Source organism: Dendropsophus ebraccatus, chromosome 5 (assembly GCF_027789765.1).
Source record: "Dendropsophus ebraccatus isolate aDenEbr1 chromosome 5, aDenEbr1.pat, whole genome shotgun sequence".
Taxonomy (NCBI): Eukaryota; Metazoa; Chordata; class Amphibia; order Anura; family Hylidae; genus Dendropsophus; species Dendropsophus ebraccatus.
The window spans coordinates 119,964,307-119,977,305 of NC_091458.1; the positions used below are offsets into that span (position 1 = coordinate 119,964,307).

The 12,999-nt window shown below is 45.6% G+C and overlaps 1 long non-coding RNA gene across 3 annotated transcripts; it reads right to left on the reverse strand.

The window, feature by feature from the left end:
• Positions 1-338: 338 nt before the first annotated feature.
• On the reverse strand, positions 339-12,579 carry LOC138793773 (uncharacterized). Of its 3 annotated transcripts, none has more exons than XR_011363346.1 (4): positions 12,356-12,579; positions 4,232-4,352; positions 2,687-2,805; positions 339-682 (listed from the first exon to the last, which is right to left on the reverse strand). It is a non-coding gene; the product is annotated as an uncharacterized lncRNA (long non-coding RNA). The 3 variants fall into 3 exon arrangements; XR_011363344.1 differs by lacking the exon at positions 12,356-12,579 and adding an exon at positions 4,441-5,011; XR_011363345.1 differs by lacking the exons at positions 2,687-2,805; positions 12,356-12,579 and adding an exon at positions 4,441-5,011.
• Positions 12,580-12,999: the final 420 nt, after the last annotated feature.

Sequence of the window (12,999 nt, forward strand, 5' to 3'; positions counted from 1 at the left end):
GAAGGAGGAAGTGCTGATTGCCTAGTCTGCATATGCATGAGGCTGGGGGCGTGCCAAGGCTCACAGGCGTGCCAACTGCACAGAAGAACACTTCAGGAACGCCCCGGATCGTGACGTTGACTGCTGCACGTCACGACCCATGAAGCTGCAGGGGACCAGGGACTCGTCGTGACATAGGCAAGAGAAGAGGAAGTAGTGGACTTCCGGCGGCTGGAGGCAGCAGGAAAACTCTGGTAAGGGAATGTAATCAGTAATCAGTGTATATTGAGATGTTATATAACTTTTTATGTGGGGAGGGAATAGGGCAAAAAAATTTTCACCGGACTTCTCCTTTAATGCTGCTGAAAATGCAGTAGCCAGACAACGTGGGGTGCTCTTGTCCTCCATCATGCATTCCACTTCTCAGAAGGAGTACCCGGTGGTAGGTTCTGCCATTACTAGGTGTTCTCATTGAGCTATGGCATCATTTATGGTCCACTGTAAAGGAGCTTGGGAATTTAATCACATTCACAACTTATAGTTGACCTTGCTTGGGGGGTCCCTCGTGGCGTCACTTTCAGTACCACATCACTGAAGGAGAGGGCATCCATTGCCACTTGCAAGTGCATCGACAGACTTTAGCATCAGACATGCTATTTTAGGTAAAAGCATGGAACCATTTGAACTCAAACTGCTGCAGGCCCTGCAAAATGAATGCCAAGAGACGTTTAAATTGTGGTAACATCCAAGTTGTAGACCTAGGGAGATATTTTCTCCGGTCTACATATATTTTTACTTATCTTTTCTACCTTTTGTATGTTTTGGGGGACAAAGGATGCTGCTCCCTCTGCATATAAGACCAAGAATATATCGAGTTGAAAATACAAGAGATACAACAAAGCCTCTTTTGTAAGTAATTTATTTCTTGTTTGGTAAGGGAAGAATCTACTGACCTGATGCTGGAAATTAAGATTAAAGATAAAATCTGCTTTGCTTTTCCTCCCCCCTTTAACATTCCATCCTCCATTGCATCTACTACACCAGTTGCTAAGAGACAATGAACGGTGGTTTTCCCAGATTCTGAGGAGGTTGTTTCTGTCCATGATCTTGAGGGAGAGTGGACAGTTCCATATAGGAAGAGTCAGCATTTATTTAATCTGAAGGTACAGAGGAACTGATTAGGACTGTCTGAGCTTCTCAAAATTTAGAGCTGGAGAAGGAGAGTAGGTGTAATGATGACTTATTTGGCAATCTGGAAGATAGATGCCTTAGTTCCTTTCCTGCCCATAAGAATATAGATATGATTGTTAAGGGAGGATGGGCAAAACCAAGAGTTCTTTCCTCCCTAAAGGACTTAAGAGGCTACCATTTAAATAAGGAGGACTTACTAAGCCTAGCATCTCTGCCATTCTTAAGTAATCCTGCGAGACGTACACCTTTGCAGAAACCATGAGTCATGTGACACTTCCCATGCATCTTCATCAGAATTTTAAAGTTTACCTGTTTGTAAAAACTTTGATAGGTCAAATGTTTTCATCGGTCCGGGTCTCAGTGTTCAGACCTATACTGACTGGGAGGATGAGCGGGGGAGGATGCACTGCAGCATGGTCCACTCCCCACTCTGTTAGAAAAAACAGTCTGGCTCATAAGGTAAGTCTATGGATCTTGCCTTTTTTTTTTTCTTACACAGAGCAGGGAGTGGACGTGCTGCAGCACAGTCCTCTCCTTGCTCGTTCTCCTGATCGTTTTGTGTCAACTCAAATTTTTACATTATTATTATTATTATTATTATTATTATTATTATTAATATTTTATATATGGCAGGTACACTTTAAGACTGCTCAGAGGTGGCCTAGATTATTGCTATAATAAGCGTAAATTGTGGTAAATTTTGTTGCAGATGGAGTCCACACCCCCTTCACACAATACTACACTGTCTATCTATCTACTTGGTGAGGATGGCAGAGACACAGAAAAACTTGTTGCACAAACTTTTGCCAGGTCTGTCTGCATATTACACAGGTTTAGCATTTGATAGTGTTAGTTTTAATTTAAAAAATGTTGACACTTCGTCTAAACATTCAAAAACATCTCACTGCTAATGGTAAGATATAAACCCAATACAGAAATGAAAATCACTAAAAACTTCTCTCCAACTGTAAACATAAAAATAATGAGGCTGTTGGAATACCATTTACAAATAGTGTGCGCCATCCCACCGCGGTAAGGTAGCCTCATGCCGGGTTGGAACCTACTCTAAGCTCTGGCCTCTCCTGGGCTAATAATAAGCCTATACCCTGGGCATGCAGAATCCAACTAACACTGACCAAAATAACTCCCAGGGTGGGACTTTGTCGGACTTCATCTAGATGTGTCAAGAGTTTAGATAACACTGGATTATAGTCCTGAGACCTGCAGCGACCAGGTGAAGCGTGCAGCCATGAGTTTCAATCCCTGGCAGGCTGCCTGAACTGGCTGATTATAGAAATCATGTAATGAATCAGATCAGGTGTCCAGTGTGCTTCAACACACATAACTTTTATATATTTTATGTAAAGATATTTAAAAACTTATGTCCGGAGCACCTGTTCAAGTTCTGAAAGAAGGGACCAGTAAAGCTGACACCAAATAAGTGGTCAAAAGGGAACCTGTCAGCTCTATATCATTTCACAGTTAACGTGTCAAAGAGCAGCAGCATAGCTAATACCTTCCCACTCCTCCCTGGCCTGATTGGTTAATGTGCAGGGCTTGTCTTCCAGCACTGAGTTGTGTACTTCAAGCAGTCAAGGCAGGGGCGCTGAGCATGATTCAGGACTGATACATTCCCTTTAAAAAGAATTTGACATTTTAGTAAGCTGGAAGGTTTTGACTTTACTTACTTTTAAGCTATATGAACTCTTTAGTATGCCCCTTTAACAATAGGTCTGGTCCTATGCCCCAGTTGGCATGCTGCATTAGTTCTGTGCTCGAGACATATTCTAAATAATAGGGCTCATGCATAGAATTCAACGTATTGATGGCAACTTTATCTTCTGGTGCCAGTTGTGACTTTATGCCAATTGGGTCATAGGATCATAGTGAACGTTATAGCGGCATAGCTAGGATTCATGGGGCCTCATAGGAAAAAGCTGTATGGGGCTCTGTGAATTTTTTCCGACAGGGGCTGGGGGTCAGGGGAAGAGGCTGGGGGGAGACGAAGCGGCTGGGGGCAGCCGGAGGGCAGGGGAGCAGAGGCAGGCTTGTTCCCCCCCCTCCCCCAAATGCAGGTCCGGGGCGGGGGTATTGATTGCCGGGGTCCGGGGTGAGCTTCCCCCCTCTCAATGCAGGTCCGGGGTCCGCAGGTCGCCGGGGTCCGGGGTGAGCTTCCCCCCTCTCAATGCAGGTCCGGGGTCCGCAGGTCGCCGGGGTCCGGGGTGAGCTTCCCCCCTCTCAATGCAGGTCCGGGGTCCGCAGTTCGCCGGGGCGAGCTTCCGGCACACACAGCCTGACAGAGGCCGGAAGCTCACAGCTGCAGCCCCGCGATCCCGGACTTCTTCCCTGCTCGGCGATGACGTCACATCACGTTACCGCCGCAGGGAAGAAGTCCGGGACCGCGGTGCTGCAGCTGCGAGCTTCCGGCCTCTGTCAGGCTGTGTGTGCTGGAAGCTCGCCCCGGCGACCTGCGGACCCCGGACCTGCATTGAGAGGGGGGTAGCTCACCCCGGCCCCGGCGACCTGCGGACCCCGGACCTGCATTGAGAGGGGGGAAGCTCACCCCGGACCCCGGCAATCAATACCCCCCCCCCCCCCCCCCGGCGCGGACTAGGCACCCGTGGGCCGGTGCCTATGGCGGCGGAGGGTGTTAAAAAAAAAAAAAAGTTAAAAAAACTCACGGGTGCCTAGTGGCAAATACGGCCCTGCTAAGGAGGGGAGCCCTTCCAATCAGGTTACTAATCCCCATTATTGTGCTGCAGAGAGATGACAGGGAAGGTAAGATTTTAAATGTTAATCTGCACAAGGCTTCCTTCCTTTTGGTTTTAGTTACTTTCTGAAAGACTCACTGGCCTGGGCTACCCTCCTAACATACTGGAGGGGCAGAAGGAATTTAATTAGTATGTAAATTTGTGTATATATATTAAAATATTCTCTTGTCTTGCGGAACGAAAACACCCCTTTATTGTGCTGCCGAGGAGACTAAATTTTAAACAGGAAAAAACATTATGGGCGGTACCATCTTCCAATGTGAACAATTACAGACAAATAAACCACTTACACTTGGTGCGTGCTGAAGCCTCCCACTCCTTAGTGTTTCAAGCCCAAAAACACTTAAAGCAAGGCTCACTACGATCACTCCGGTCAACACCCAAGTTCCTCCGGTAGCGACATCCAAAACACTAAAGAAAAAATAAAAAGCGAACAATTCTACCAGCCCATGTCAACTCTGATATTGAAGAAGATACAAAAAGCACTGAAGGTACTCACAACACTTCGGAAGGGAGTTTGGGTTCTAAACTCCCTCCCACCCCCCTTCACGGACTACAAAGTGGAAGCCGGACTGCAAGCCATTGGAGCCAAGACGAGTGTATTCTCTGACCAGCACAATGTAAGGTTGTCTTAATGTTATGGCTCAACAGTGCTACCATTGTGCTACGGATAATTTAAAGTTCAGTCAATAATTACAGGTTATGGGTGTAGTGTCTAAGTGTAAGGTAATGGAAATTTCCAGGCAGGTAACTGGATTCATTATGCACCTGTTTTAGAATGTGCACATGCTACATTTTCAAGTTTTCTACTCCCATAAACAAGTGTTCCAGTTTTCTCCAGTTCCAGTGGTAAAAACACTACCAACTAAGCCAAACTAGCATTTCACTCTTGATGGGAACTCTATATTCTTTAGTAGTGGCTTTCATTATAGCATAAGAAGTGTTATACAGCACACACTTTATATCACACCAGTACACACAATTGGCACTTCTTTGTGATCTTTACAATGTTCTAGTCTGACTTTGGTTGTGGTACTTTAAAATTATTTATACTCATAAGGGGAGATTTATCAAACATAGTGTAAAGTGAAACTGGCTCAGTTGCCCCTAGCAACCAATCAGATTCCACCTTTCATTTTCCAAAGAGCCTGTGAGGAATGAAAGGTGGAATCTGATTGGTTGCTAGGGGCAACTGAGCCAGTTTCACTTTACACCATGTTTGATAAATCTCCCCCATAGTGCAGTAAATACAGATTTCTCTTAGTTATCATTTCTCCCTGTTTCTCAACAATAAAGATGAGGGCAACTCCGGCATACTCGACCATAATCGTTTGGTATTTGACTACCAATGGCTGAAGAAGTTGGATGCAACCATAGGCTGTATTCATGTTTTACAGGATTCCCTAGGGCTGCATCCAACTTCTTCAGCCACTGATTCCGACATCAAATACCGAATGATCAGAGTTGAGCATGCTGAAGTTGCGCTCATCTCTAGTCAACAACTTAGGTTGCATTAAGTGTTCCAGCTGCAAGAAGTCACCCCAGCTTGACCTTTTGTGTGCAATGGGGAAAGGGTAAATGGACAAGAGTTAGGGACATATGTTTTACTGCAGTTTACTGCAATAAAAACGACATGGAATGAACATACTCCATATACTTCAAGTATTAATTTAAAATTGTAACTACTGGCACATTCCACGGCAATGACTACTTCTTCTCTCTGCCATGTGCTACTGGAAAAGAATGTTACATACAGTTTAGGGAACACTGTGAATGTGTATAGAGTGATGAATATAATGATGGCATTGTAAGATAGTTCAGAACTTTAGTGTCCATGTGTCCAATCAGTAACCTTTCTCCTATTACCACCCCTAAGCTGGGACTAAATACAAAATTCAGAATGCAAAACAAAGAATAAAAGGTTTTTTTTCCCACCTAAACACACTTCTGTGTGCACTTGTATAAAAAGAAGAACAATTTCTAAAATGTTAAAATCAAATAAAAAGATCACTAATATTTTGTAATTTTTATTGTATAAAGGTCTAATTTTTTTCTGACGATTTGCAGTATAATCCATTATTGGAATTTGTGATAGGACTCTTGTGCTTCTTTGACATGACTCTTTGCCACCTCTTGTTGACAGCTCATTGTCTAGGTTACTGACCACAACTTTGCTGTAAAAGCAGTAGTTAGGCTCATCTATATACACTCACCGGCCACTTTATTAGGTACACCATGCTAGTAACGGGTTGGACCCCCTTTTGCCTTCAGAACTGCCTCAATTCTTGGTGGCATAGATACAACAAGGTGCTGGAAGCATTCCTCAGAGATTTTGGTCCATATTGACATGATGGCATCACACAGTTGCCGCAGATTTGTCGGCTGCACATCCATGATGCCAATCTCCCGTTCCACCACATCCCAAAGATGCTCTATTGGATTGAGATCTGGTGACTGTGGAGGCCATTTGAGTACAGTAAACTCATTGTCATGTTCAAGAAACCAGTCTGAGATGATTCTAGCTTTATGACATGGCGCATTATCCTGCTGAAAGTAGCCATCAGATGTTGGGTACATTGTGGTCATAAAGGGATGGACATGGTCAGCAACAATACTCAGGTAGGCTGTGGCGTTGCAACGATGCTCAATTGGTACCAAGGGGCCCAAAGAGTGCCAAGAAAATATTCCCCACACCATGACACCACCACCACCAGCCTGAACCGTTGATACAAGGCAGGATGGATCCATGCTTTCATGTTGTTGACGCCAAATTCTGACCCTACCATCCGAATGTTGCAGCAGAAATTGAGACTCATCAGACCAGGCAACGTTTTTCCAATCTTCTACTGTCCAATTTCAATGAGCTTGTGCAAATTGTAGCCTCAGTTTCCTGTTCTTAGCTGAAAGGAGTGGCACCCAGTGTGGTCTTCTGCTGCTGTAGCCCATCTGCCTCAAAGTTCGAAGTACTGTGCGTTCAGAGATGCTCTTCTGCCTACCTTGGTTGTAACGGTTGGCTATTTGAGTCACTGTTGCCTTTCTATCAGCTCGAACCAGTCTGCCCATTCTCCTCTGACCTCTGGCATCAACAAGGCATTTCCGCCCACAGAACTGCCGCTCACTGGATGTTTTTTCTTTTTCGGACCATTCTCTGTAAACCCTAGAGATGGTTGTGCGTGAAAATCCCAGTAGATGAGCAGTTTCTGAAATACTCAGACCAGCCCTTCTGGCACCAACAACCATGCCACGTTCAAAGGCACTCAAATCACCTTTCTTCCCCATACTGATGCTCGGTTTGAACTGCAGGAGATTGTCTTGACCATGTCTACATGCCTGAATACACTGAGTTGCCGCTATGTGATTGGCTGATTAGAAATTAAGTGGTAACGTGCTGTTGGACAGGTGTACCTAATAAAGTGGCCGGTGAGTGTATACATATAGGGGGAGATTTATCAAACATGGTGTAACGTGAAACTGTCTCTGTTGCCCCTAGCAACCAATCAGATTTCACCTTTCATTTTCCAAAGAGTCTGTGAGGAATGAAAGGTGGAATCTGATTGGTTGCCGCGGGCGACTGAGCCAGTTTCACTTAACACCATGTTTGATAAATCTCACCCATAGTGTTGATGTATAGAGATATAGTGTAAATATACTGTAATATATATAATACAGTGGTACCTTGGTTTAAGAGTAACTTGGTTTAAGAGCATTCCTTTGGTTTAAGAGCTCCCTGTACTGGGTGGGAGCGCAAGTGGGGGAGGGGCAAGGCCTGCATAGCGGGATCTACAGCACTGTACTCTGACCCAGGAAGTCTCCCTCACCTTCCAAATCATAGCAGATCCACTTAAGGCTGGGGCCTGCATCAGGGGACAGGACTGTGGGGGTAATCACTCCATAGCTGTAACCCCTCTCTCACCAGACAGAGAGTGCTGCTATACTGTGCCCACATCTGCCCTGCTCATTCCTCCAGACCAATGCTTTTAGAGCAGAGTGGTGGTCGTTAACTAAAACAACAAGCTGCCAACAATGAGAGGGAATGAGCAAAAATATTTTGATGAGCCCTACAAGTTTTATTATATTAGTTTAGGTAGGAATTAGGGATGGTACGAACCGAGTTCGGTTTGGGTTTGTACGAACCCGAACCCTCGGTAATGATTACCGCTGTCTGCCCGCTCCGTGGAGCGGGCGGATCCAGCGGGAGGACCGCCTGGAAAACTGGGATACAGCCATAGCCATAGGCTGTATCCCAGTTTTCCAGGCGTTCCTCCCGCTGTATCAGCCCGCTCCACGGAGCGGGCAGACAGCGGGAATCTGCTGCCGAGCGTTCGGGTTCATACGAACCCGAACCTCGGCAGGTTCGGACCATCCCTAATAGGAATACCTCTTTAACTTGTAGTTGTGGGACAACTCTACTCTAAATCTACATGATGAAATATAAATGAAAGGCGATCAAACAAGGCAGCAAATACAAGGCAGAGAGGAGTTGAATTGGGGCCAAGAAAAACTGTGTAACATGTATGGTGTAGAATAGTTTGTGTAAGTATATTGAGTTTATTTATTTTATTATTTAAGGGGAACTCTCAGCAGGTTAGACAAATTTAACTTGCTGATGGCCTCTTATTGCGCACAGGGCACCGAGGAGGAAGGTATGTGTCTTACCTTCCTCCTCAGCGCCATTCCTGTGCTTTTAGCAGTGTAAACCTTTAGAAGCACTGCCCCGCCCCCAGAGCACCAAGCTGGCCTACTCCTTTTGATAATCAATGAAATGGCGGCCAGCTCGGCGCTCTAGGGGTGGGGCACTAGAGGGGGCTATCAGCAGATTAGATTTGTCTAACCTGCTAATAGTTCCCCTTTAATGTCTCACTATATGTAACCTGTACTGCTGAATGTTCCTGTAATCAGAAGGCATGGAGATGACTGAAAAACTTCTTCCATATGTCCTTATGTGAAACTGATGGGATAATAAAGTACAGCATGGCATTATAGATTTAATATTAGGTGCAATCCTATACATCCTAACATGTAATACAGTAGTAAACATAAACCATAAAAAAATAAAAAGGGAAATGTATGAATTCTGGTGCAACCTACAAATCGTGCAGCAGTCTCTCCTGCTGTGCACAATGCTGCAGAATCAGCCACAGAGATCACTGGAAAGAATCTGTTTAACACCACTAGGTCAAATCTGGAAATGTTTTGCAACAGTTGTTTAGTTCTGCACTACATGAGGAAGTGCTTTCCTTACATATGGACATGAGTGGGGAAAAACGGGCTCTTTCATACGAGTTTTTTTCAGAAACAAAGCCCAGATTTATCAATATGTCTGAGACATATGTTTGATAAATCTGGGACAAAATGTTTTCTTTTTAACATGAATAGACTGGCGCTGACACAGGGATGCTGATGCCATTGTCTGTGATTTTGAACCATTGCTTGGTTCCAGAGCATGGCGCCGGCTATTACCGAGTACCATCTGGGCATGAAGCACTGGAGGCGGGCCAGCCCGCCCCGCAGTGGGAGGCAACCCCACCGATTGCTGGTACTTTCGCTTTAAGGAACACAAGTAGAATGAAAACTGAACTCAAGTTCACTCTTGGTTGAACCTCTGTCCAGGTCCCTGCTGTGAGGGTGAACCCAGCTTTAGGGTATAAACCCACACACCGTATACGCAGCAGATACGCAACAAATACACAGTAGATTTGTTGGTACAGATTTGATGCTGTGTTCAGTTATTTAGATCTAATCTGCTGCGAGTTTGCTGCGAGTTTGCTGCGTATCGCAGCAGTAAATACGCTGCATATACGGTGTGTGGGTTTATACCCTTAGGGTGGATTCACACATACTGAAATCGCAGTGAATCTCATGCTGCGAGTTTCGAAATCTCATTGGATCTCATGCTGCAAGTTCCGCTGCGATTCCCGGCTGTCAATTTGAATAGGTTCACATAACTGCAGCAGAATCTTCATTCCACTGTGAGTATGTAAAGCGCCATCCCCCTTAAGGTGCTGTGTCCCAGTGAATACTATACCCATCCACGCTCAGGCCTGTTTCTGTGGCTTCCGGCTCCTTGACGTCCCACTCAGCCAATCAGTACGCTGTCCCACCGCACCCACTGATTAGCTGAGCAGGACATCAGGAAGCTGGGAGCCACAGAAGCAGGCCTGAGCGTGGATGGGTATAGTATTCACTGGGACACGGCGCCTTAAGGGGGGTGGCGCTTTACATACTCACAGTGGAATGAAAATTCTGCTGCGATTATGTAAACCTATTCAAACTGACAGCCAGGAATAGCAGCAGATCTCACTGCACTTGCAGTGTTAGATCCACTGCGATTCCGGTACATGTGAACCCACCCTTAAAAGGAATCTGTCAGGTCCATACCAGGTACAGATCTGCAGCAAAAAACGTATGATGCCTTTGTGTTTGCTGATGGCCATTTGCAGAGTTATAAAACTGCAAGTGCAAGTTGAAGTGCCACAGCATGCATACCTCCTCCCCCATCTCTCCCTTCCTTGACTAATTGACTTACAGACGGTAAGGGTGCAGAACGGAAGAGGTGCGCATGCTGGAGCTCAGCATCCCTTCTGTGGCACCTCAGCCTCCAAGGAAAAATGCTATTTTAGAACTGTGCAAATGGCCATCAGCAAAGACAAAGGCATCATTTGTTTTATCTCCCTATCCCCTATCCGCCTGTGTCTGCAGCTCTGTACCTGCTACAGATCTGACAATTTCCCTTTAAAAGCTACAGGATTTCTTTGCTTATGGGCAAAATTATTTAGCAACTATTTCTACACTTTATCAGAAAAATGTGTAGTTCCCTGCGGCAAAGGTGCTTCAGGGATTCGATAACATATTTTCACTGAAGAAAAGGGTCTGCGATGTGTTAGTGTGCAGTTAACTCTCTTAGCCACAGAAGGTATGCTTTTCATATTAACTCATTCTTGGCGTTTCAGGTTTCATTCGCTGCATTGCAAAACCCTTGCTTTATGTTAACCTTTAGACAGCAATGTGTTTTATGATTGTTTTTGTAACATGGGAAAAGGGGTGGTATTGGGATTCAGTAGCTGATTGGCTATTAACTTTAGACATGCCATTTCAGGAAATTTCAGCGGCTAAGTGATACAGACAAAAAATGATTTGTTACTAAAGAATTTCTGGCTATGTCCCATGTGTATAGAATCGTTACGCCAGGGAAAAGTGATATTTACCATGAGCTATTTGGTAATATTTTAGTAACGGGTTTAAAACAAAATTATAAAAAAAAAACACACAGTTTTTAACATTAATAGTAGAAGTCCCCGCCGGCAGCTGCCAGCCAGGGCATGGGGAGGGTAGGCAGTGGGATGGTGATGGGTGCCGTTAGGCTGGTGGAGGGAGGAGCAGCGGCAGGTAAAGGCCGGCAGCCAGGAGAGGAGTGCCAACCATTGGCGGATTACAACAGGTCCATTTCAGGCGATAGCCTGGAACCCTGAGCTCCTGGGGGGCCATGGATACCCAAAAAGACTACTTTCAGTTGTCTCCTGGCTCCTTTTTTTACCACAATTGTGCACAAATCAGGGCATCTTGACATTATCCATCCTGTACTATGGACACCACGCTAGTGCTGCCAATGTTACAGTGGGGTGGGGTCCCAGGCTTGGTGAACAGCCCGGGGCCTATGGTAAAGTTAATCCGCCCCTGGCTCCCGCAGCTGGTACAATTCACCTGGGCACCGTCGCTGCTTCTCCCCGCTGCTCCGGGCACTCCTCAATTGTCTGCGCTGGAAAGTTTGAATTTGGTGTGGAGTTCTCACAGTGGCCGGTGTGTGCCAAGTTTGCCCCTCTTCTGCCATTGCCGGGAACACCCGCTTAGAGCAGGGATTCCCATCATTATGACGAGAATCCCAACTACTTTACAGTAAGTAAAGGTGCAAGATGCATCACTACTTACTGCTAGGCTGGGGCCGGGCGCTTTGAACCTGACCCATGGAGTGTAAAAAACTATTAAAAACATTTACATTGTTCCCTATGGGAACACAAAGCTCGGTTCTGGAATTGCTCAGTTCTTGAACAGCCTTCCAGAATCAATTGTTTTCAAGAACAGAGGTATTACTGTTTCTATAATAGGCCCTGGTCCAGGGCCGTTTTAATACATTGGTGGGCCCAGTGCACAGCCCTCAAGAATGGGCCCCCCCCCCCTTCCCTTTCGGCACATTGTATAATGTACTGAATTTGCCCCCACACTGTATCAAGAGCCCCAATACATACAGTAGTTACCTTATAACACTATTTCCACCATACAGTGATTACATATTACATAAAAACTGCACTAAACAAAACAGAAAGATATCACCAATGATACCATTACATAATACCGCCACATCATGAACCCTAACACTACAACCCTATAACAGAGTGCAGTTACATCCAGTGACTCACCGGGGCCGTCTTCTCCGATCAGAGTCTGTCACCTTTTCTTTTTCTCTCCATCCAGCCTGGACCACCTTGAAGTCTTCTCCTGGCTGTGAATCTTCTCTCCAGAATCTGCCAGACAAATATTTTAGGCTCCAACACATACAGTAGTTAGGTCCCTTGTACCCCTATACAGTAGTTACACCCCTCTGTACCCCTACATAGTTACACCCCTCTGTGCCTCCATAGTTTTAAGGTGTCCCTGTAGTATATAGACCCTCATGTGCTCCTCCAGTTATATACAGCCCTCCTGTGCGCTCCTCCATTAGTATATAGCCCCCCTGTGCACTCTCCCCAGTAGTATATAGCCCCCCTGTGCTCTCCCACAATAGTATATAGCCCCCCTGTGCTTTCCCACAATAGTATATAGCCCCCTGTGCTCTCCCCCAATAGTATATAGCCCCCTGTGCTCTCCAATAGTATATAGCCTCCCTATGCTCTCCCACAATAGTATATAGCCCCCTGTGCTCTCCCACAATAGTATATAGCCCCCCTGTGCTCTCCCACAATAGTATATAGCCCCCCTGTGCTCTCCCCCCAATAGTATATAGCCCCCCTGTGCTCTCCCCAATAGTATATAGCCCCCCTGTGCTCTCCCCCATAGTATATAG